This window comes from Bos mutus, chromosome 8 (assembly GCF_027580195.1).
Source record: "Bos mutus isolate GX-2022 chromosome 8, NWIPB_WYAK_1.1, whole genome shotgun sequence".
NCBI lineage: Eukaryota > Metazoa > Chordata > Mammalia > Artiodactyla > Bovidae > Bos > Bos mutus.
The window spans coordinates 24,113,956-24,137,499 of NC_091624.1; the positions used below are offsets into that span (position 1 = coordinate 24,113,956).

General features: G+C 50.9%; 1 protein-coding gene across 6 annotated transcripts in view; it reads right to left on the reverse strand.

The window, feature by feature from the left end:
• The window catches only part of SEMA4D (semaphorin 4D), a 128,475-nt gene that overhangs the window by 68,666 nt on the left and 36,265 nt on the right, over window positions 1-23,544 (reverse strand). Inside the window, exon 2 of one of the 6 annotated variants that reach the window (XM_070375214.1) lies at window positions 6,685-6,806. The exons of the other annotated variants lie outside the window; for them this stretch is intronic. The gene's annotated coding sequence lies outside the window, so the exon portion shown is untranslated. The remainder of the gene's footprint in view (window positions 1-6,684; window positions 6,807-23,544) is intronic. 6 annotated transcript variants of the gene reach the window in all.

A 23,544-nucleotide genomic window follows, 5' to 3' on the forward strand; every position in this document is an offset into this window, starting at 1 on the left:
TCTCCCCTCCTACCCTACGGAGAACGTATTTGCCCTACTCTTCCCCACCCAGTATACATGCCTCATCCAATCAGCAAATGACCGCATAAGACCCCGATCCCACTCCTTGTACCCTGAGTATAAAAGTGGACTAAGGACCCCTGTTCAGTGTCAGTTCCCCGTTGAGCTGGCCTACTGTTCTAACAGCGTCCCCCACTCTAATAAACTTTATTCTCCTCTCACTCTGCCTCATGTCTGGAAATTCTTTTCCAACCTGCGCCGGGACCACATTTTTGGTGGCCTGTACGGGGAACTTGGGGTCTCTTCCCCACCTCCTCACTTCTCCTTTCTCATAGAGACCCTCTGCGAACAGGCAAGTGCTGTGGAAGCAATTGAGGAACTCTGGCCAGGGTTACCCTCTGGTGTGTTTCAAAGGCCCCACTGCTCACTGTGGCCCAGTAGCTACCTCGCGAACAGGTGAGGGTCTCTCCTGTGTCTTCTTTCCAACTGAGGACTAGGTCAACCAATATTGTGTGGGCACAGGTCAGGCACTTAAAAGCCATTAGGGTGCCATGAAGACTCCCATGTGAAGATAAGGGGGACACAGAAAGGATCAGGCCCCAAGGACATCCGCCCCTAGCAAGACAACTTCCATGCACCGTGTCAGGCACGTAGTGGTTGAGGCAAAACAGAGACCATCGTCCCCTGGCCACGCCTCCCTGATAGGATTGTAAGGCGGATTCCTCAGCCTTCTTCCCTGTCACTTTCACTTCTTCCCTTTCAGTCCAGATTGATTTACAGGAGCCTAGGTGTTGCCCTGAACCTTCAAGACAGCCTTCCACAGTTCAGGGAATTGCCAAAGATGAGTCACCCAGTTGCTCCCAGGAATCTCTCTCTCTCCCCGGGTCACAGGGTGCCTTAGCCACATGGTTCTCAGAAATCACCTCTCACTGTCAGACGTGACTGTTGGGACAGTTGGGCCATTTTTGTGCCATTAGTAGCACGGAGAGATCACTGGGACCAAAGAGACCCCTTTCTGTCGGCCAGTGACTCTCAGTACCCCCACTCTACAGCAGGTAGGCTAAGAGTGTGTTCTGGTACATCCCAGGAGTCTCTCTCAGACTCACCCCTTGGCTATATTCTCAGAAACTGGAAAATGTTGACCCTGCAAAAGGCCTGGCCCCAGTACAAACTAGGGAACTTAAAAAAAAAAAAAAAGGTCTCTGAATGGCACACTAGCCTCAAAAGCAGGGAAAGGACTCAGAATTTCCTTACATTCAGTCCTTCATGGCCCTCGGTCAGAATCTGGATCTGAGGGACTCATGCCGCGTGTGTCTTTCTGTTGCCTCCCTATCTCCTGTCCCCACCCCGTTTCTCTCCAGCGGATTTCCTGGATGAACCCTACTCGACCTTTCATATCCACACGATCTCTAGGAAAGGATTCTGAGGGTCCCTTTGGTCCAGGTCCTTCTCCTATATTCAAAAGGCCAAAGGATCAAAAACTCTCCTAACATTCTAAAGAATCCCCTTCTAACTACGCTTTTCTCTCAGGTGAAGAGGGAACCAAGCTTCCCCCACTCCTGCAAATTCCCTTCACCCTTCAGATTCTTCTGATGGGACAAAGATCTCACTTTCCACTAGAGGAACAATCCAATGATTTTATCAGCTGATCTGCCCCTGATATCAGAGTCAATTTGAGCACTATTTGGTCTATAATTTAAGTATAAAACTATGACTACAGAAAGGAAAGAAGACTTTTTGACACAGTTTGGCCATGATATTCTTTAGACCCCAGAGAAAACTGGTTAAAATGAAAATTTTTTACTGGAAACTACAAAACCGGTTCCTTTCGCATATGCAATCAAAAACAACTAGCTTGTTAAAAAGGCTGCCAAGGGAAAAGCTTGGAGTTAACCCTTTCCATGTCCCTGAAATACACAGCCCACTTTGCTGAGACCTCAGCCTTGAGCAAATTAGAACTTCAAAAAAAGAAAAAAGTGGGCTTGGGGAGTGGGTCAAAGAGAAATTTTAAATCTCAAGCAGTAAACTGTCTATCTGTATGGATTTTTGTATGTCTCAGTGTGTGTCTTTTTTTTGTTTTTTTTTAAATAATACTGTTAGAGGAAGCACACTGATTGAAACCGCCCACCCTGGCCAGGCACCATAGTAACCATTTGCATGAGTTGTTTTATGACAGGAGATCCTGATAAGGAACACAGAAGTAATAAGCCACCACCAACTGGAAGAGTTCGGGAAAGGTCTAAACGAGACACTGCCTGTCTGTCCACTTCCCAGAATCCCTCTTGCTAGCATCCACCTTGGCTGAGCGATGCGTGTGCCACCAGGACAGACTGAATTAGAGTGATTGGCCAAAGACCACCCAGAAACTAATCCCATCACCATAAAACCCGATATTGCAAGCCACACGGCAGAGCTGTCCTCCTGGGTTCCCTTACCCTACTACTTTCCACCCGGGTGCCCTTTCCCAATAAACTCTCTTGCTTTGTCAGCCCATGTGTCTCCTCAGACAATTCATCTCTGAGCGTTAGACAAGAGCCCAGTTTCGGGCCCTGGAAGGGGTCCGTCTTCCTGCAACAATACTGCTGAAGTTGTAAATGAGTTCTAATTTAATTGTGCTAAAGAAAAGTAGTCAATAAAGCAGAAGTAGATGTTTTTCTGGAACCCTCTTGCTCTTTCCTCTGGAGAAGGAAATGGCAATCCACTCCAGTACTCTTGCTTGGAAAATCCCATGAATGGAGGAGCATGGTAGGCTACAGTCCATGGGGTCGCAAAGAGTTGCACACAACTGAGTGACTTCACTTGGTCTTGCTTTTTCAATGATCCAACAGATGTTGGCAATTTAATCTCTGGTTCCTCTGCCTTTTCTAAATCCAGCTTGAACATCTGGAAGTTCATGGTTCACGTACTATTGCAGCCTGGCTTGGAGAATTTCGAGCATTACTTTACTAGCATGTGAGATGAGTGCAATTGTGCAGTAGTTTGAGCATTCTTTGGCATTGCCTTTCTTTGGGATTGGAATGAAAACCGACCTTTTCCAGTCCTGTGGCCACTGCTGAGTTTTCCAAATTTGCTGGCATATTGAGTGCAGCACTTTCACAGCATCATCTTTTAGGACTTGAAATAGCTCAACTGGAATTCCATCACCTCCACTAGCTTTGTTTGTAGTGATGCTTCCTAAGTCCCAGTTGACTTTGTATTCCAGGATGTCTGGCTCTAGGTGAGTGATCACACCATGGTGGTTATCTGGGTCATGAAGATCTTTTTTATATAGTTCTTCTGTGTATCTTGTCATCTCTTCTTAATATCTTCTGCTTCTGTTAGGTCGATACCATTTCTGTCCTTTATTGTGCCCATCTTTGCATGAAATGTTCCCTTGCTTCTGCTTTATTGACTACGCCAAAGCCTCTGACTGTGTGGATCACAACAAACTGTGGAAATTTTTTCAAGAGATGGGAATACCAGACCACCTGACCTACCTCCTGAGAAATCTGTATGCAGGTGAAGAAACAGCAGTTACAACTGGGCATGGAACAACGACTGGTTCCAAACTGGGAAAGGAGTATGTCAAGGCTGTATACTGTCACTTGTTTAACTTATATATAGAGGACATCATGTGAAATGCCAGGTTGGATGAAGCACAAGCTGGAATCAAGACTGCTGGGAGAAATATCAATGACCTCAGATATGCAGATGATACCACCCTTACGGCAGAATTCGAAGAAGCATTAAAGAGTCTCTTGTTGAAAGTGAAAGAGGACAGTGAAAAAGTTGGCTTAAAACTCAATATTCAGAAAACTATGATCATGGCATCCGGTCCCATCACTTCATGGGAAATAGATAGGGAAACAAAGGAAATAGTGAGAGACTTTATTTTCTTGGGCTCCAAAATCACTGCATATGGTAACCACAACCATGAAATTAAAAGATGCTTCACAGCCATGAAATTAAAAGATGCTTGCTCCTTGGAAGAAAAGCTATGAGCAACCTAGACAGCATATTAATAAGCAGGGACATTACTTTGCCAACAAAGGTCCAGATCTAGTCAAAGCCATGGTTTTTCCAGTAGTCATGCATGGTTGTGAGAGTTGGACTATAAAGAAAGCTGAGCGCCAAAGAACTGATGTTTTTGAACTGTGGTGTTGGAAAAGACTCTTGAGAGTCCCTTGGACTGCAAGGAGATCCAACCAGTCCATCCTAAAGGAAATCAGTCCTGAATATTCATTGGAAGGACTGATGTAAAGCTGAAACTCCAATACTTTGGCCACCTGATGCCAAGAGCTGACTCATTGGAAAAGACCCTGATGCTGGGAAAGATTGAAGGCAGGAGGAGAAGGGGATGACAGAGGATGAGATGGTTGGATGGCACCACTGACTTGATGGACATGAGTTTGAGTGAACTCTGGGAGTTGGTGATGGACAGGGAGGCCTGGTGTGCTGCGATTCATGGGGTCGCAAAGAGTCATACATGACTGAGCGACTGAACTGAACTGATAGTCATTTGACAAACAAAGTCAGATGACCTGGGGTATACTGGGCTCTACGTAATGAAAGTTCTTGACTTATAATTCTTACTCGTGACCTTACTAATAACCGCTAGCTGTATTGTTCTCTATGTCACTTGTTTCAGAAGATTCTTTCTTACGTTACCAAATGTGTGACTGATCCTGTGATAAAATGCTGATATGCACTTCCATATGAGATCAACGACTGTAATAATATAACTCTAGAAATGGGAAGAAACAACAAAGGAATATTTTCCTGGACCAAGAGGCTAGTAAGACAGGTATGGTCCAGAGATTTCTGCTACTCGCAAGGCCTGGTCCAATTAACAGCTCACTGGGTGACCTGTCAATGGAATCTTTGTTAAACCTGAGAAAGCCTTCCCAGCACTGTGGTACACAATGGCCATGAAATGCCCCCAAAGCATGGTCAAATATGTGGCTATGCAGGGACCCTGCTGACTGGAAGTTGGCACCTGCCAGCTGCCTCTACAAAGATTGCAACATGACCACTGCAAACTGCTGACCTTCAACAACTCCTGAAAGGAGTTCAGGGCGGAGGTCAGAAATAAGGCACTCTGTGCTCTGGGAAGAACCCAGAAGAACCAGCCTCCAGACTGCCAGATGTTTTCAGGTAAAGATTTTATGAGACCAAATTCCTACCTCCTCTCGTACCCAGAGAAACACTAACGTCACAAACCAAGGTCTGGGCCTGGTTGTCCTGGCTAGCCCCTGAGCAGCTTTTCTACTTGTATTAATCTTTGGGCCACGTACCTTTAACTTTCTTGTTAAGTTTGTTTCTTCTAGAATACAACAGATCTCCAAGTGGTAGTATGACAAGACTATTCCCTGACCAACACTCAAAACAATGCTGAAACAAGTCACCTTATCATTCCATGGATTCTCATCTCCCTGCACCCTGACAGAAAGCAGGCAAAAGGAACCCAGAGCCCCATGACACCCCTGTACAGCTTGAAGAAGTCAGAGCAGTCATTGCCCCTTTTCCTTTGAGACTGGGTTCCCAAATGCCTGAGAAGGGAAACAGGTAGATTGTTAGACATGAGCAGGGTATCAAAAGGGGCCAAAGAATTGGCCCTAAAAATAAGGAGAGGGAGGGATGTGGTGACCCAAGGAGGAAAGAGCAGATAAAACCAAGAGGGTCTTGGAATGCAGGAATGTAAGAACCAGACCCTTATCGTCCTCCCCTCCCCCATGTTGTAACTATTAATGGAACAGTATAACCTGTCTCCCCTCCTACCCTACGGAGAACGTATTTGCCCTACTCTTCCCCCACCCAGTATACATGCCTCATCCAATCAGCAAATGACCCGCAAGATCCCAATCCCACTCCTTGTACCCTGGGTATAAAAGTGGACTAAGGACCCCTGTTCAATGCTGGTTCTCCCTTGCGCTGGCCCGCTGTTCTAACAGCGTCTCCCACTCTAATAAACTGTATTCTCCACTCCTTCTGCCTCATATCTGAAAATTCTTTTCCCACCTGTGCCCAGACCACAATTCCTACTTGCTTCTTGGGGTTTTTACTTCTTTTGTGTGAGGCCTCTGTGCATATAACATTAAATGCGATATGCGTTTTCCCCTGTTAATCTGTTGTCAGTTTAACTCACAGGCCCCACATACAGAACTGAAGAGTAGAGGAAAAGTTTTCCTCCCCTCTACCAGCAGCACAGTATCTTCTCTCTTTCCTCCTGACTCTTTCATTAGGAACCTCATGATTACATTTAGGGTCTACCCATGAGGTCACAAGGGCTTCCCTGATAGCTCAGTTGGTAAAGAATCCCCCTGCAATGCAGGAGACCCCAGTTCAATTCCTGGGTTGGGAAGATCTGCTGGAGTGGGGATAGGCTACCCACGCCAGTATTCTTGGGCTTCCCTTGTGTCTCAGCTGGTAAAGATTCTTCCTGCAATGCGGGAGACCTGGGCTTGACCCCTGGGTTGGGAAGATCCCCTGGAGAAGGGAAAGGCTACCCACTCCAGTATTCTGGCCTGGAGAATTCCATGGACTGTATATACAGTCCATGGGGTTGCAAGGAGTTGGACATGACTGAGTCACTTTCACTTTCATGAGATCACAAAGAGACACAACTTAGTGACTAAACAGTAGCAACAGCAGAAGCTAATAAATCAGAATAATTTCTCTATCTCAAGATCCTTAACTTAAACATACCTGCAAAATCCCTTTAACATAGTCACAGGTTCCAGGGATTAGAATGTGAACATCTTTAGGGACTTGCAGACTCCTACTGCCATTCAGTACTGAATAGGTGTTAACTCTTTTGATTTTTTTTCCTAGAAAAAAAATTAGAATTTTAGGTGGTCTCCTAATTTCTTGACACTGAAAAATAACTAAGATATACTTTTTTAATCCTGGGAAGTCCAAACAAGACCTATCTGCCTATGAGGGCTGAGTGAGCCAGCTGGCCTGAGAGCTAGGCGTCCACGTGGGTGCTGTGTTGAATGGGGGTGGCGGAGAAAGGAGACCATCGGTCCTGCACACCCTCCATGAAGACAGACAGGGTGGGAGATGCCAATGCAGAAATCCAGGCTAGGAAAAGTCAGGATGAGGGCAATCGTAAGGTAGCATTAAGAATGCCGGTTGAATAAAAAATGCAAATGATTGGTAGTAGTAACTGAAAAATAAGAAGGAAACCACACATTCCAAGGCAATCTTGCCTTGATGAGTCATTCAGATGCAAATTTTATCCCAATTTTGGAAGGATTACAAGCACCCCTATTCACAGCCCTATTCCTATGTTAATTCTAAACTCAGAACTCCCTCCACAGTCCTCAGTCTGGGCACTTTCCTGCCACTGTTTCTTTTTATCAGGCCCCTAAGCACCGAGCTTTTCCAAGCTGGTATGGCAGAATTTCTGGCGTGTTTCTGGCTCTCTCCCCAGCTCTCCCCAACCCCGGCCCAGCAACCCCTCCAAAATATAGCGAGCATCCTCCCCAGTTATTGGACTTCAACACACTTAAGTTCTACTGGCCTGAAGGCGCACGACCTTCACACACTACTTACCAAGCACATATGAAAGCGAGAAACCAAGAGACCTAAGCTATTCCAAACAATAAAGGGAGGTGATGAGCACTCCTGGCCCATTATGATCCGTCCACAGGGATCTGAATCACCTGCTCAAGAAAAGGACCCGGGAGCCTCCCCTGGCCAGCAGAGTGCCTGCCCTGAATCACAGCCTCAGCCCTGGACACTTGCTGACCTGTGGGACAGACAGACGCACTTCTCATAAACAAACTCCTCTGGTCCTTGAGAAGGGTCATCAGTCACTCAGGCTCTGGTCACTAGGGTCGAGGGATAGAAGGACAGCTGTCTGCTTACTCAGCCCACTGCTGTTCACCTGAGCCATGAGAACTGAGAAAACAAAAACCCATCTGCACAAATAATAAAATGCTGGGATGCGCTAAGTACTCGGCCTCACTGTACACATCTCAGTGTCAATGAAACGGGGATGACTGTAAGGTCATCTGATTATTCAGAGGGTTAAACAAGGTCTCATGTGGCAGGCACTCAGAATACTCCAGCAGGAAATAAATTATACCATCGGGAAAAAAAGAAAAGAAAATGCTAGGCTTCTTGGCAGCAAACCCTAAAGAGCCAAGTCCCTGCTGCCCAGCCCAGTGGCCTTACCTCTCCCGGGGGCTGCACTCGCCGACGGGCTCCCTCACCCCACGCTGGTCACGGGGGAGGATGGTGCTCAGGACACAGTCTGGCCCAGCCACCCTGTCCTCACAGGGAGCTCTGCTGCCCAGGGGGTCTGTCCTGACACCTCGGTCTCCAGGGTGCAGCCTGGGTGGGGCCACAGGGACAGGCCATGGCAGCGGGCTCCACAGGGGCCATGACAAGGAGCCATTCAGCAGTGGCACAAGCCGCCACAGTGAGCCTCCCTCAGCCCATGGAACACGCTTGCCCCATTCTCGTCCCTCTCAATGGCCAGCTGTGCGCCTGCGATGTGGACCCAATTATTCTCCTGTGTGGGCTCATTCAGGAGCATGGGCAGGGCCGGCTCAGGCCAAGAGAGGAGCCAGGAGCTTCTGTCCCCGAGGAGAAAGGTCCTTAGAGCCCTGCAGGGAGGGGGAAGGGGACCAGGCCCCTTGGTGTCTCCAAGGATCACACAGGCCCAGCCACAGGGTGAGGGCCTCAGGCTCCAGGTCATGAACAGGGAGCTGCCTTTCATCCAGGCTCTTCTGCAGGGTCCCAGCAAGCCCCTAAGCCTCTCCAAGTGTCGGCGTCCAGCCTTGAAAACGGGGAAAGCCACAGCATCCAGTCCAGTCATGGCTGCAAGGTGGCAGCGAGGGTGAACGGGGATGTGATGTGTACAAGACACCTCAGCACCGCTGCCCAAAAACCAACTCGGGAAGAAGAGCTGGCAGAGGAGCGCCTCTTCCGCCTCCTGACTATACTGCCCATCAGGACATCCTCCCGAGAGTGGGCCTAGCCCGGGGCCACCATGCTACCTGCAGGGGTGGCTGGATGGGGGCACACAAGTGCCAGTGCAGCAGTGGCCAATCCTCTGTGGGGCCTGGAATGGGGCACAGCGTGAGGATGGCGGGGCCCACACACCTGGTCGTGAACCATCCTGGGGAGACGGGCAGACACCACAGGCTCAACCCCACCAGACACGGCCTCTGACAGCACCCAGCACCACCCCAACCTCCAGCTCCCCCCAAAAAGCAGTGCCTACAGCTCTACCACGTGCGTGCTAAGTGGCTTCAGTCATGTCTGACTCTTTGCAACCCCAGGGACTATAGCCGGCCAGGCTCCTCTGTCCACAGGATTCTCCAGGCAAGAATACTGGAGTGGGTTGCCATGCCCTTCTTCAGGGGATCTTTCCAACCCAGGGGTTGAACGTGCATCTCTTCTGTCTCCTGCAATGGCAGGTGGGTTCTTTACCAGTAGGGCCACCTGGGCTCCACTGCTGCCATGAAAAATTCCACACTCCATGATAGGAGGATCCGGGTCTCGGACACAGCAGTTTGGTGACAGTAGGCACTGACCCTCATGTGCTGCCTGCGATGGACACAGACTCCTGAGGTCCACCTCTGGGCATCAGGACAGAGGACTGGCCAACTCGTCCAGTGAAGGAAGCCAGGCCGTGGGGTAGGCAGACATAGCCGTATGACTGCCACAAACACCGGGGGTCTGGGTCTTGGTAATAAGCAGGATTGAGAATGGCTGCACCCATGTGATGGACAGAGCCACGCTATACGAGAGACCCGTGCCCTGCCCCTGCAGGACTGAAACTTGTTCGGTCCCAGACCTCAAGTCGAAAATCCCTTAAACCCAGCAACCAGGTAGGTCCATCCCACCTGCTGACCCAAACACCGTGCAGGCAGGGGCAGCAGGCTGGTTTTTAACCTTTCTAATTGGAGGGTTCTAACAAGCCACAGAGGTGGCCGGAGACAGTCAGTGCGCGTGGGATGCTGCAGGACTGTGACAAGGGGTGACGATGCAGACTCTGCTCCCAGGAGTGGCCCCACCTGCTCCCAGGCACCTGTCTGGTGACCTCCTGCACCTTCCTCTCCCTAGGAGCCTTTGGTGACAACACCCTGGCTTGGAGACAAGATGCAGGAAAGGCGGGACAGCCACGGTTAGTGCTCAGGTGGGCTCGGTGGGAATGCCGTATCCTGGGATGGCATGGGGACGACTTTCAGAGCTGCCCGGGACCTCGTGACAGTTCTCATCAGATGTCCAAGCAGGCGTGCTCCATGACTTGGCTGAAGGTGCCAGGTAACTGTGACCCTCAGTCAGTGACAGAGCTGGGCTCATGAAACTAGAGAAAATGTTAATCCATCCCTTCAAGAGTTAAAAGCCACTTCTCCAGTCAAACCAGCATTATGAAAACACTTTATTCTGTCATTTATAAGAAACAAGGACGTTTCTGACTTTCAAAGTATTTTGGGGCAACAAATTGAAATATTCTTTACATTCATTGACTAGAATTATATATAATTTTTGTATTTTAAGACTTTCAGAAAATAGGCAATATGGCTTACAATTCTAAAATATTTTAATAAATTTATAATACATGAGCCACCTGTTTTAAAAAAACAGAGTTTCTTTGATTCCCTTAAGGTCTAGCTGCTGAGAGTCAAAACCACTCTGGTCTATAAACTGCCTATGAAGACAATTAGCTCTGAAGGCAATTTTCTTAAAGTGACAGTAATATTAAAAAAACAAACAAACACTTGGGCAAACACTTTTCTTCTGTGATTAAAGATTTCATCTAAAAATTAAGGTACCAAACAGAGGCTCAGGGTTTCAAACAGTAGCCTTTGCCATCCACAAATAATAAGACGTAAAATTTAATTCAGCTTCCACTGGAATGGTGCTCCTCAGATCAGCACTAGCTCAGCAGACCCATCTCCAGAGCTCTGCAGCCCACTGCAGACCTCAGACTCAGTGCATCAATGGGTCAATTCGACTTACAGTAAAAAGCAAGAGAAGTGTCTATTTTTAAAAACCTATTTACACGTACTTGCACTTAAAAAAAAAGGTTAGCAAAGAACCCACTGCATACATTTTGGTCAAATGAAAACCAACTGACCCATGTTCAAGCTCACCACATCTTCGCACCAATTTTAAGCATGAATTCAACCTTATTTGGCTCTAAAATGCACCACGTTAATAATTCTCCAGTTAGTGCACGGCCTTGGTCACAGCTGCCAAGTGTCAGACAGCACGAGGGAAAGCTCCAGGGACAGACCAGCCAGACTTGAGTCTTACCAAGAACAGTTCAGATGGACAACAGAGGTCCAGTGGTTCATCACCCACCCTCTGACCTGACCCTCATCTTGTGGGCTACCCAGGCCATGGGGCTTCTCTCCCACCGCCCCTCGCCTGGACACACCATACACACTGTCCCCAGCCACGCTGACCACCTTGGCTTTGTCCTCTGCTCCCGCATCTTCCACCGATCAGCCACTCAGGGCATCCTCCACACACTTCAAATGTGCCCAGGCCCCTCTGGGTTACAAGCTCGTGATCTTCCAGGAAAAAAAAAGTAAGGGACCACGGATGGACAGATAATCATGGGGGCTCTTGGTGGGGGGTGGGGGTGGGGCCTGCTTTGTGGACATGCCATCTTAGGTACTCTCAGGGGATGGGGGGTGGGGTCTGTGCAATGGCCAGGATCCCGAGGGGACTCATGGGGGTTTGCGTGGTAGATGGACCATTTTCCAGCTGGGGGAAACAAGTTGCCAGGCTGAGAACCCAATGGGGCTGAGGTGAGAGCCCAGCATAGTGGGTCCAAGGCCAGAAGAGAGATGTGGCCAGAGTGCCGTTACTGGCAGGATGACCTTGGGCTCTGACCACAGCGTCAGGATGCCCTGGCCATGAGCAGAGGGCAAAGGCGGCCCAGAGGCAGGAGCAGTGAGAGGGCACCAATCACCCACCGCCCAGAACTAGAGACTTCTTCTCAGGACTGTAGGGTCCCAAACGCCCAGCCCCCTTGGCCCACCTGCCATCGAGGCTGCTTTCCTTCTACACAGCCCCTGGGTCCCTCTCACCACTTTCGCCTCCACACTAGGCCAGCACTTTCTGTTTTCCTTCCTACATGGGCCTGCACTAAAATCCAGTTAAACTGTGGACTCCGATCAGAAACTCAGTGCCAGACTCTGCTGTTAGGACAAAAGATTGGGGACTGGCCGGAGGGTGAGCGCCTCATGCAGAGGACAATCACCGCACAGGGCAGGGAGGAGGAGGACATGGGGGCTGACAGGGCCTCTCACTTCCCACAGCTGGGTTTTTAAACATCTCTTCTCTCTTCCCTATTGGGCATGCAGCTCAGTGTACATGAGCCCGAACTGTGCAGGTAGGGACTTGCAGACTGACATGGGTGAGGCTGGTGAGCTCGTTTGTTACTAATGCCCCTTCCCCAGCCAGGGCACCGGAAACACAGCACACATCCTTCCCACCCCTGCTGGCCACGGACCAGCCTCTGACTCGGTCTACTTCCCCTGTGTGGCCTGGGTCACAGTCAGCAGAGCAGTGAGAGGGGCTCCTTGGGTTGGAAGCCAAGGGGCTGTCTGATACCCAGCCACAGCCCCACTGACATGGAAGGGGTGGCCTCATATATGCAAGCTTCCTGGTGTCTATTAAATGCAAACAGCTCTGCAAGGCACAATGAACTCCTTGCTGAGTCGCAGCAGCACACAAAGTTATAAGGAAGCCAAGTGCCTGCGGAATCTCAGAGAAGCAGGGCGCATGCAGCAAGGAAGGGCAGGTGCTAGCAGGATTGGACACATCAAAAGAAACTGCCCGGCCAGGGCCACCTCCTCCACTGGCTGGAAGTACAGAGTCCAGGTGAAATTTGGAAAAACAGATGATTTTCACTGGCAAAGAACAGCTGGCAAAGGATCAGCACCACATACCCGTGCCTCTCAAGCTCTTGTGTCAAAACCCACTTGGGGGGTTGACGATCCATGCAGGCCTGGAGGAGATCAGTGCTAGACACCACCCTGCACAACTGGGGTCCTTGGCCCACCCTGCTTACCCCTTCCCAGGAAGGAAGCAGAGAGACCACCAGGCACAGACCCTGGGCCAGGACTGGGACTTGGTGTAAGAGTGCCCAGCAAATACCCACCCCACAGCGCACGAGTGAAAGTCACTCAGTCGTGTGTGTGCGACTCTTTACGACCCCATGGACTATACAGTCCATGGAATTATCCAGGCCAAATTACTGGAGTGGGTAGCCTTTCCCTTTTCCAGGGGATCTTCCCAACCCAGGAATAGAACCCAGGTCTCCTGCATTGCAGGCAAATTTCTTACCAGCTGAGCCATCAGGGAAGCCCAAGAATACTGGAGTGGGTATCCTATTCCTTCTCCAGAGGATCTTCCCAACTCAGGAATCAGACCGGGGTCTCCAGCATTGCAGGTGGATTCTTTACTAACTGAGCTATTGGGAAAGGCCTGCGGTGCACCAGGCCCGCCTGCAGTCCCCATCACAGGGGCCAACCCCACGTCTAGAGGACCTGAGTGGTCCACAAGGAGCACACCTACCAGTGGGCAGACGCCACCCCTGCACCAGCACCACCTCCTCCTCCTTCCCCCGCACACAGGGAGGCTCCTGGTTCACCTTCCACTGTCAGCAAAGCAGAGAGCCTCCAGTCACCCAGGTGTTCAGGGCACAAATGAGCCAGCCTGCAAAGTGCATCCTGGACCACCACCCCCACCTGTGGCTGCCACCCGAGAAGCAGGCTGGGCCACCAGCAGCTGCCAAAGGAGGACCTCTGCAAGGCAGAGCGACAGGACAGCCCTGAGCCTGCGGCGCCTACACCCACCCCACCCCACGCCCTCTTCTGCCGCACCCAGCTTCCTTATGTGAGATAGCTGTTGTCCTGTGTGGGCTCAGGGCACACAGCTCAAGGCGCCCCTCCACCTGCAGTGTGGGCGGGGCGAGGGCCCCAAGAGGATAAGCACTGCCCTGACCTCAGCAGGTTCCCAGTGTGGGTGGAGCCAGTCCAGCTTGAGCAGCACTGTGGGAGCTTGGGCACAGAAGGCATTTGGGGGACACAGAGGGCATCTGGGGTACACAAAGGGCACTGGGGAGACAGGGCATGGCAGCCCAGAGGGCCCAAGTCAGTGCCCAGGTGTGAGCTCCTGCGGGCAGCTGTTGGACACGGGGTACACCTGGGAACGGCAGCACTCATACATGCCAAGGGCACACACACCCCGCTAAGTACACACACGCTCCACCACGTGCAGAGTAATAGCACCCATATCCAGAGAACACTTATACCATCGCAAGTCCCCAGCACGACGGTGGAGCCATCACCGTATGTTGTCTTTCCATGATAAACTTATTCTCTTTTAGTGCCTTATTCCTTCAGTTCAGTTCAGTTGCTCAGTCATGTCCAACTCTTTGCAACCCCATGGAATGCAGCACGCCAGGCCTCCCTGTCCATCACCAACTCCCTGAGTTTGCTCAAAGTCATGTCCATCAAGTCGGTGATGCCATCCAACCATCTCATCCTCTGTCGTCCCCTTCTCTTCCTGCCTTCAATCTTTCCCAGCATCAGGGTCTTTTCCAATGAGTCTGCTGCTGCTACTGCTGCTGCTGCTAAGTCACTTCAGTCGTGTCCGACTCTGTGCGACCCCATAGACGGCAGTCCACTAGGCTCCCCCGTCCCTGGGATTCTCCAGGCAAGATCACTGGAGTGGGTTGCCATTTTCTTCTCCAATGCATGAAAGTGAAAAGTGAAAGTGAAGTCGCTCAGTCGTATCCGACTCTTAGCGACCCCATGGACTGCAGCCCACCAGGCTTCTCCATCCATGGGATTTTCCAGGCAAGAGCACTGGAGTGGGGTGCCATTGCCTTCTCTGTCCAATGAGTCAGTCAGCCTTATTCCTTGAATACTGCTATTTCACTTGTTCAATCATCTTGAAAAATTCTGCCTGTGCAGAGGGGTAATTTTACACAATGCAAAGGTCTTTGTGTCCTTTTTCACCTGGCCCCCTCTCCAACCTTCACCATACCTTCCTGTCTTCTGTCCCTGGCAGCACAAACATCGTGCATCCACCCACATCTTCCTCTTCCCAGGAGCCATGATACACGTTAACGTGGATACGCAGTCATGACTGCATTATAAGAACAGTCCTGTAACATTTCATCACGCACACACAGCTCAGCAAGGGGGGTTCCTTTACCAGCTCTCAAAACACACCATACATACAGCTGCTGCCAATGTAAAGATGGCACATGGAAGACGAAAAGGCCAGTGGGAGGGACTGGAGAATCCCTTAAGGGAACCAGTTTACATGAGACCATAATATACCACAGAGCTGAAGTTCAATTCATTGGTCAAAGGACTGATCACTGAATAATTATTTAGTGCTGGTACACTGGAGGGAAATAAAATTACATTCCCCTCCCTCCAGCATCTTACTACCTATTACGCAAAAGCAGTTTTAGATGGGCTCAAGAGCAGAATTTGTACACAAAACAATAAAACACCTACCAAGAAATCGATAGAGAGCCCATGGAATCTTTCTAACAAATATAGTTATTAATATTTATAAGTCATAAAAGAAAAGAGACATAGTCAACCATATAATGATTTAATCTTGATGTCAAATGACACCTTAGTAAAAGTAATTAGCAAACAACAGAACTGGGGAATAAATGTTTTCAAGACAGAAAACCATCCACTTCTATAACAAATGAAAAGCCCCCACAATAGGACTTCCCTGGTGGGTCAATGGTAAAGAATCTGCCTGCCAATGAAGGAGACACAGATTCGATCCCTGGGTTGGGAAGATCCTCTGGAGAAGGAAACGGCAACCCACTCCAGTATTCTTGCCTGGAGAATCCATGGACAGAGAAGCCTGGTGGGCTACAGTCCACAGAGTCACAAAGAGTTGGACACAACCTAGCGACTAAATAGCAACAACAACAAAAGGATAGGGGAGGGAGAAACACCCTAAGAAAAGGGGAAACACGGGCAAAGAACCCAAATGGGCAATTCACAGATGGAGGGATCTTTGAGCAAAGATCCTAAACTCACCAGATTCAAGGAGACACACTTCAAGGAACAAAGCTGCCACTCTGGACTTCTCAGACTGACAAAGTCAGAAAGACCACTCATGCCCACCACTGAGAGAACCTGTAGGATCAGGGTATACACTCACCCATGCAGGAAAGAGATGGACTGCTAGGTCTTTTCAGAAGGCGACCTGGCACGATCTATAAAACAAAGAGACACACACCCTGCCCCAGTGGTGCCACTCCCTGAAATCCATGCCTGAATAACAGCCCGTGCGTGTGGCTGGGATATTTACGGGAGCGCTGTTTACACTGGCCGTGTTCTTTTCCTGTGGCAGCTCTAACAAATGACTCTAAACCAGTGGCTTAGGACAACAGAAACCTATTCTCTCAGAGTTCTGGAGGCTAGGAGTCTGCAATCAGTTTCTCCGGGCTGAAATCACGGTGTCAGCAGGCCTGCGCTCCCTCCAGAGGCCTGTGGGAGAGTCCTTCCTGGCCTCTTCCACCCTTCAGTGGCTTCTGGCACATCTTGGTTTGTGGCCACTGTATTAGTCAGCACCCCCAGAGAAACAGAATCGATAGTATGTGTATACACAGAGAAAGGGATTTATTCTACTGAATCTGATCACGTGACCATGGAGGTTGACAGGCCCTGAGATCAGCAGTCAGCACGCTGGACCCAGGAGAGCTGACGATGCAAGTTCCATCTCTAGTCCTAATCTGAAGGCAGGAGAAAACCAGTGTTCCAGCTCAAAGACAGCCCGGCAGAGAGAGGGAATTCTCACTCTACCTTTCTGCTCCAGTCAGGCCCTCAACTGATTGGATGAGGCCCACCCACGGGGGAGGGCAATCTGCCTCAGTCTGCCTACATATTCAAAAGCTAATCTCACCCAGACACACCCAGAATCAGGTTTGACCAAGTGTCTGGCACAGTCAAGCTGACACACAGAATTAGCCACCACACCCGTATCAGTCTAATCTCTGCTTCCATCTTCACATCACCTGTCTCCTCTTATCTTTCACATCTCTGCTGCCTCCCTCTCATAAGGACACTTGTGATGGCATTTAGGGCCCATCAGATATAGCCCAGGACCACCTCCGCATGCAAGATTCTTAACTGAATCACATCTGCAAAGATTCTATCTCTAGAAAAGGTACCACTCAGAGGTTCCAGGAATTAGAATCTGACTTCTTTGGAGGCCATCCTTCAGCCTGCTACAAAGGACCAAAAACTCAATCCTGGAGCCTGAGTGAGTAGCTCCGAGTAGTGCCTGGTCCATGTTCTTAACGTCCACTGACCAGTCAGTAATTAAGCAACATCTTCCCTCAACATGGCTGAGAAGACAAAGAAAAGGACCCCCACCACGATAAGGAACACAGCTGGACCTCTCTCAGATTCTAGTGAGGACCCTTTGCTTCCCAAGGCATTTTTCTGAAAAAAAATGAGTGCCCCTTTGACTCAAAGGCATAGGCTATCCGAGCCCCTGGAGAGCCACGTCTTTCCAATGAGGCAGCAAAACAAACCAACGAAGCCATGAAGAGTATCCATAAAGGCTTACACAGAAAGATGGAGGCACTTCCTTTCTAAACTCGCCTCCTGCTCTACAAACTATGCTGTGCAGAGTCTGCAAGCCCAGCTGAGCCAGGGATGGGGCGTTCTGCCTCACCCCACCCCTGCGACTCTACCTCCCTGCCTCCAGACACATTAGGACCCCACCACTCATGCCGAGGGGCTCAACTGAGCAGGACCTGCATTCTCACATGCCACCCACATCCTCTCCTTTCCCATCCAGCCACCTGCCTGAGTCTTGCATCAAGTCCCATCTCACCCCACAGGCCCATCCTTGTGTCCCGAACAGGCCAGCCTCACCTGATGAACACAGGGTGGACAGACGTCCCCAGGCCATGCAGCCTGCCCTCTGGGAGTTGAGCTGGGACCCACCCCTCAGGGCCATCCCTTGGACGTCTCCCTGACTCCAGGTGTAAGCTCCCAGGACCTCCTCCCCTCCAAACTTCACGTGCCCCAAACCATACTCCCTCCTAGACAGCCTGCATGGAGGTGGCCTATAAGTGGACCCTCTATCCTTCCAGCTGCTCAGCCAAAATCTGAGTGCGTCCTCAGCCCCCACCCCACCCCAGATCCAACCTTGAGGCAAGTCCCCTCAGCTTCACCTCCAAATAAATGCCCAGTCAGGCCATCCTCCCACCCCTACTGCTGTACTCTGGCCCAAGCCACCACCTCTCCCCCTGATCACCTCACAGTCTCCTAACAGGGTGCCCCATCCTACCTTCCAGTGTCCATTCTTCCTAGATACCAGCAGTCCTGTCCAAACCTTTGGCTCCCAGGGCTCCCATCTCAGCCTCTCTGAGCACCAATAAGCTCACCATGCACCTACGTCTTCTCCTCTCACCTGCCCCTCCTCGACACCTGAGCATACTCCTGCCTCAGGGCCTTTGCACCTGCTGTCCCCTCTGCCTGGAACACTATTCCCAAAACCAGGGCCAGACCTCATCTCTTCTCAACCAACTGCCCTTTCTCTGCAAGGCACTCCCAGGACCCTTTCTCTGCTTACTTTCTCTTCTTCGCACCCACCACCACTTCACCCCCATATCTGACTTACTGATCCCCTTTGTGGTCCATCCTCCCAACAGTAGAAAGCTTCTCCACTGTGGAAGGCCAGTGCCTAGAGTGTATGGAGCACAGCTCAGGAGCTCAGTGCACCATCAGAGTGATGGGACTTGAAGGGTGACAGGGCTCCACGCCCTGGGGCCAGCCATGTGCCCCAACACCAGAACGGGGCCACAGCTCCACCCCAGCTTCGTGTGGGCACATGCACCACAGCACAGGGCAGATGTGGAACCCTGAGGCCTGTGCATGCCCCGAAAACGTGCTGGACACACCAGAAAGTCCTTTACTGAAAGGCTCACTTCACTGGCCCTCGCACATGACAGCATCGCCACATGCCCACTCTTTTCAGAGAAAAACAGGCCTTTGTGGGATATAAATAGCCCAGCCAGATGTGAGAAGGCCTGCGGGGCTCTCCCAGCACTCGGGCCACGTGCCCTGTAGCTGCTCAAATGGCAGCTCCCATTCAGCAGATCGTTGGCGGGGCTTCCAGGGGCAGGAGAGGGTTAAACGGTGGTCCCTCCCCCACATCAGATCAGTGGCAGGGATTCACCAAGGCCATCACTAACTCACAGGATCAGCACGCCAAACAGCGTGCACAGGCCACACCACAGCTGTATGTGGCAGATCAAGCCAGATGCACTGCACATTTCTTTATCCATGAAAAACAGGGAAACCAAAGCCCAGACAATGGGGAGCCTGGATAACAGGGAGCCCAGATAAAGAGCAGCCTGATCAACAGGGTGCCAGGACCACCTTTCTGGGGAGCAACATGCTCACCAAAGCCGACGGCTCAGTTCCTGTGCAGGAGAAATGCCATCTGAGCACAGAACCCGTTTCTTGGCTGAGGCCTGGAAGTCCCTGTGCAGCCTGAAGTCCTGTGCAGTCCCTGTCTGCAGAAAGGCAAAAACAACTGCACTTGAAGCTGGCTTCAAGGTATTCTCAAAGCCTGACAGTTCCTCATCCTTTGAGTCCCTAGTCTGTGCCTCCCAGCCTGTGGGCCCGGCCTCGACAGAAGGGGAAATTCAAATGCAGAGGGCACAGTCTAGACCTGTGCCTCCCAAAGAAACACTAGGTGGGTCACTCATGTGAGCCACACCTGTGATCTCAGATCACATGTGTGCCTACCAGTCACACTGAGAGCAAAAACAAACAGGTGAAGTTTGTGTTAACAGCACACTTGATTTAGCCCAATACACAGCCAATCCCTCCAACACATAACTAATAGAGTCGTGGACAGGACATCTTCCCATCGCTTCTGAGTCTAAGGTCTCCCCAGGCACCACACCGCCGGCTCTGACGGGCCACACGTGGAGCGCTCCTCGCCCTGAATGGTGTCGGCCACGGTGCTGGACAGAGCGGGTCCAGGTGTGGCTGCAGGTGTAGAAGCTTCCACTCACTATAAAGGGACCCAACAAGATCAGAGTCGGGTGATGGCCACGGAGGGAGGTCCTGGACACAGCCCTCTGGCTAGCCCTGTCCTGGCTCTTCGGAGCCCCATCCTCAGCAGGACAGAGGGGCACCAGCGCCTGCAGATTGTCTCTTACTAGAGACTGACCAGGGTGCCCCTGAGCTGGGTGGTGCTCAGGCCCCCCCATCATTATTACAACAGCTTTTGGACACACACCACTCCGTGTATGCCTCCTCCAACACACACCTCCGTGCACCACCTTGTGCGGGTGACCTGTTTCTCCTGCAATATAATCTATACTGTAAGCCTTAAAGGACACATCTGAGCTAACATCATGCACAGATCAGCATTAGAATGAAGTGAGTCACGTATAGTTTTTACATTAACGAGTCCCTCAGGCCACTCTGTGAGACTAAAAGCTCAGACCACTCATTTTTGGTTACAGCAGTACCCCAGGACTCTTGCACACCCTTGGGAGGTGGTCCTGGGAGCTTGTCCAGGTGACAGCTTTACAGGGCCTCAGCCGGTGGACCAGAGAGCCCTCCCAGGCCTTCTGACACACACAGGAGTAATTAACTCCCATTCCAGTGTTGCTTAATTACATCTAGTCTTCCCAGTGGTCACGTATGGATATGAGAGTTGGACTGTAAAGAAGTTAGAGCGACAAAGAATTGATGCCTTTGAACTGTGGTGCTGGAGAAGACTTGAGAGTCCCTTGAACAACAAGGAGATCAAACCAGTCAATCTTAAGGGAAATCAAACTTCAATACTCATTGGAAGAACTGATGCTGAAGCTGAAACTCCAGTATTTTGGTCATCTGATGCAAACAGCTGACTCAGTGGAAAAGACCCTGATGCTGGGAAAGATTGAGAGCAGAAGAAGAGGGCGTCAGAAGATGAGATGGCTAGATGGCATCATCAATGCAATGGACGTGAACTTGGGCAAACTTCGGGAGATGGTGAGGGACAGGTAGGCCTGGTGTGCTGCAGTCGATGGGGTCACAAAGAGTCGGACACAACTGAGCAACCAAACAACACTTACATCTACAGTCATGTCACTCTTAGCTCTGCAAGACACTGAATGCCACGTGCTAAAAATAAAAGCACACCTCTTACAGACAGGTGGCCTATCTCGCGCCTGTGGAGCCCCCTGCCTCTGGGCGCCACCCTGGTACCCAGGCAGCACTCACAGGGCACCCTTGAGTGCCCTGTGTGATTGTTAAGTAGGCATCACCAAAACCAAAATACTCAGAGTAATTCACTTCCTTTACCCGAGTTCTCACTAGAAGCAGGCTTTAGGAGTTTGAGTCTAAGAAAAAAAAAAATTGCAGGTAAGACATAAAACTGTACCCCCAGGCAGACATCCACATGAACCCAACCCTGGGAGGCTGCAGACTCCCTCATGTCCCTCCTGGTCCATGCCCGGGAAGCCCACAGGCGGGTGATGTGCCCAAGGTGGGCACCCCAGCACCCCAACCACCACACACCTTGAAGCTAGATCACCTGGTCCCTGCTCTCGTGGGAGAACACACAATCTCAGCGGTCAGTTCCTCGCAGAGGCTGCCCTTGGTTCAAGCACATCCCCAAGACTCTCACCATAGAGACAGACAGGCCCGCACAGCAGCAACAGAGGGCATACTTGCCCCATCTGCAAACAAGAGACCATGCCAACCCCGCCAATTTCTATCTGAACCACTTCAAAGCAGCAAAGCTGATCCCGGAAATGAGTTGTTTTCTTCTCTTCAACACAGGTTCTAGAATACTTTTTAATCTTCCTAAGCTTTTCCTTTTCAATTACCTTTTGTAAACCATCTGTTTATAATGTGAAAGGTAAAGCCAGGGGGTGATTCCTAACGTGGGGGTGGGGCAGTTCCCAGAGTCGGGGAGGCAGGGCTGGGCCAGGAGCCAGCCTGGGGACCAAACCCTGAAGGCTCTCTCAGAGAACAATTCTGCCAGCAGGACGGGTACCTGGAGAGGACGCGGTACTTAAATGTCCTGTGTACACACTGAAAATAAAAGTTACTCCTGGAAACTCCCTCTAACTCAGTACGTCTGGACAGACTTTTATTCCAGCTCTCTCTCCAGGACACGCACAGATGTCTGCGGGTCTGAAGTGGGGAGTGACTGACGGGGCAGGCACCCGACATTTCCACCACCCTCCTCCACTGCCATGTCCAGAGCTGCCAGTTCACAAAGTGAGCCCTTTGGAAGCTTATTCTTGGGCTGCTGGCTCCCAGCCCAAACAAACAGAAAGGCTCCTTCAGAAGCCCTCTTCTCTCTCGGGTCAATCAGAGCAAGTAAACGCGATGAAAGCTCAAGATGGAGCCCCTAGGTGGACCCTGAGCTGAAGACGGCCCTCCAGGGCCATGGCAGGTACCAAAGCTTCAAATCCAGTTCAGGTATGACTGCCAGGGTGTGGGGAGAAGGCAATGGCACCCCACTCCAGTGTTCCTGCCTGGAGACTCCCAGGGACGGAGGAGCCTGGTGGGCTGCTGTCTATGGGGTTGCACAGATCGGACACAACTGAAGCGACTTAGCAGTAGCAGCAGCAACCAGGGTGTGAGACTGGAGGTCCTAAGACGCTGCCCACCTCCTAAGACAGTCCTGTCCCTCTGTGATGCAGCAAGGGCTCACCGCACAGGACTCGGACAAGACGGAAGCCACATTCACCTGAGACAAAGTGAGACACAGGCCCCCCAATCCCATTCTGGGCCTCGTCCAGGATGGGCTGAACGGTCATCCCCACAGATCAACTGGAATGAAACACGTGTCACCCGACTCTGCTTCAGCTTCTCTTCTTCCCCAAGGCCTCCCTCGACCCACAGCCAGGCTGAGCCCTCAGACAGCCCCCCTGAGAAGAGGCCGGCCTTGGGGACACATCCTCCAATCTATCACCCACCGCTCTTCATCCCACTGCCCCACACCTGGGTCTTACAGACTGTCTATACCTCCCTACGAAGGAAAAACCCAGCGTGCCTGATCCCTGCTGTGCCTGCCACGGTCACACATCTCTCCACGGCAACATTTGTCTCCCACAAATCTCTCTCCTTCCCTGGCTCCCCCACAATAATCCTTTCAAATAAAGACTCTTACTAAGCCTGGCTTTGATTTTCATTCGACAACTGATTACAAATGACCTGATGCCCAAAATCACATGGATCTGACAGACAGGTGAGACCTCTGATTTCCACCTTCCTGAAGACTCTCAGGGTTCCCTAAGGTCTCACTAGTTCTGGCTCAAAGTACAAATAGGGACTGGTTCGAGAACCAGCTCAGAAGCGTGTCTGAGACCTTAAGCCACAGATGCTTCTGGGGGCTGGCAAGCAAGAGAAACAGGGAGAAGCGACATCAAGGAAAATCAGACCACTCACGCATGTCCAGTGTCCCGTTCACTACGGAAACTCTGCGCTTCCTTGGAAACATCACACACAGCACACAGGGAACTTCCCTGGTGATCCAGTGGCTAAGACTGTGCTCTCAATGCAGGGGACCCAG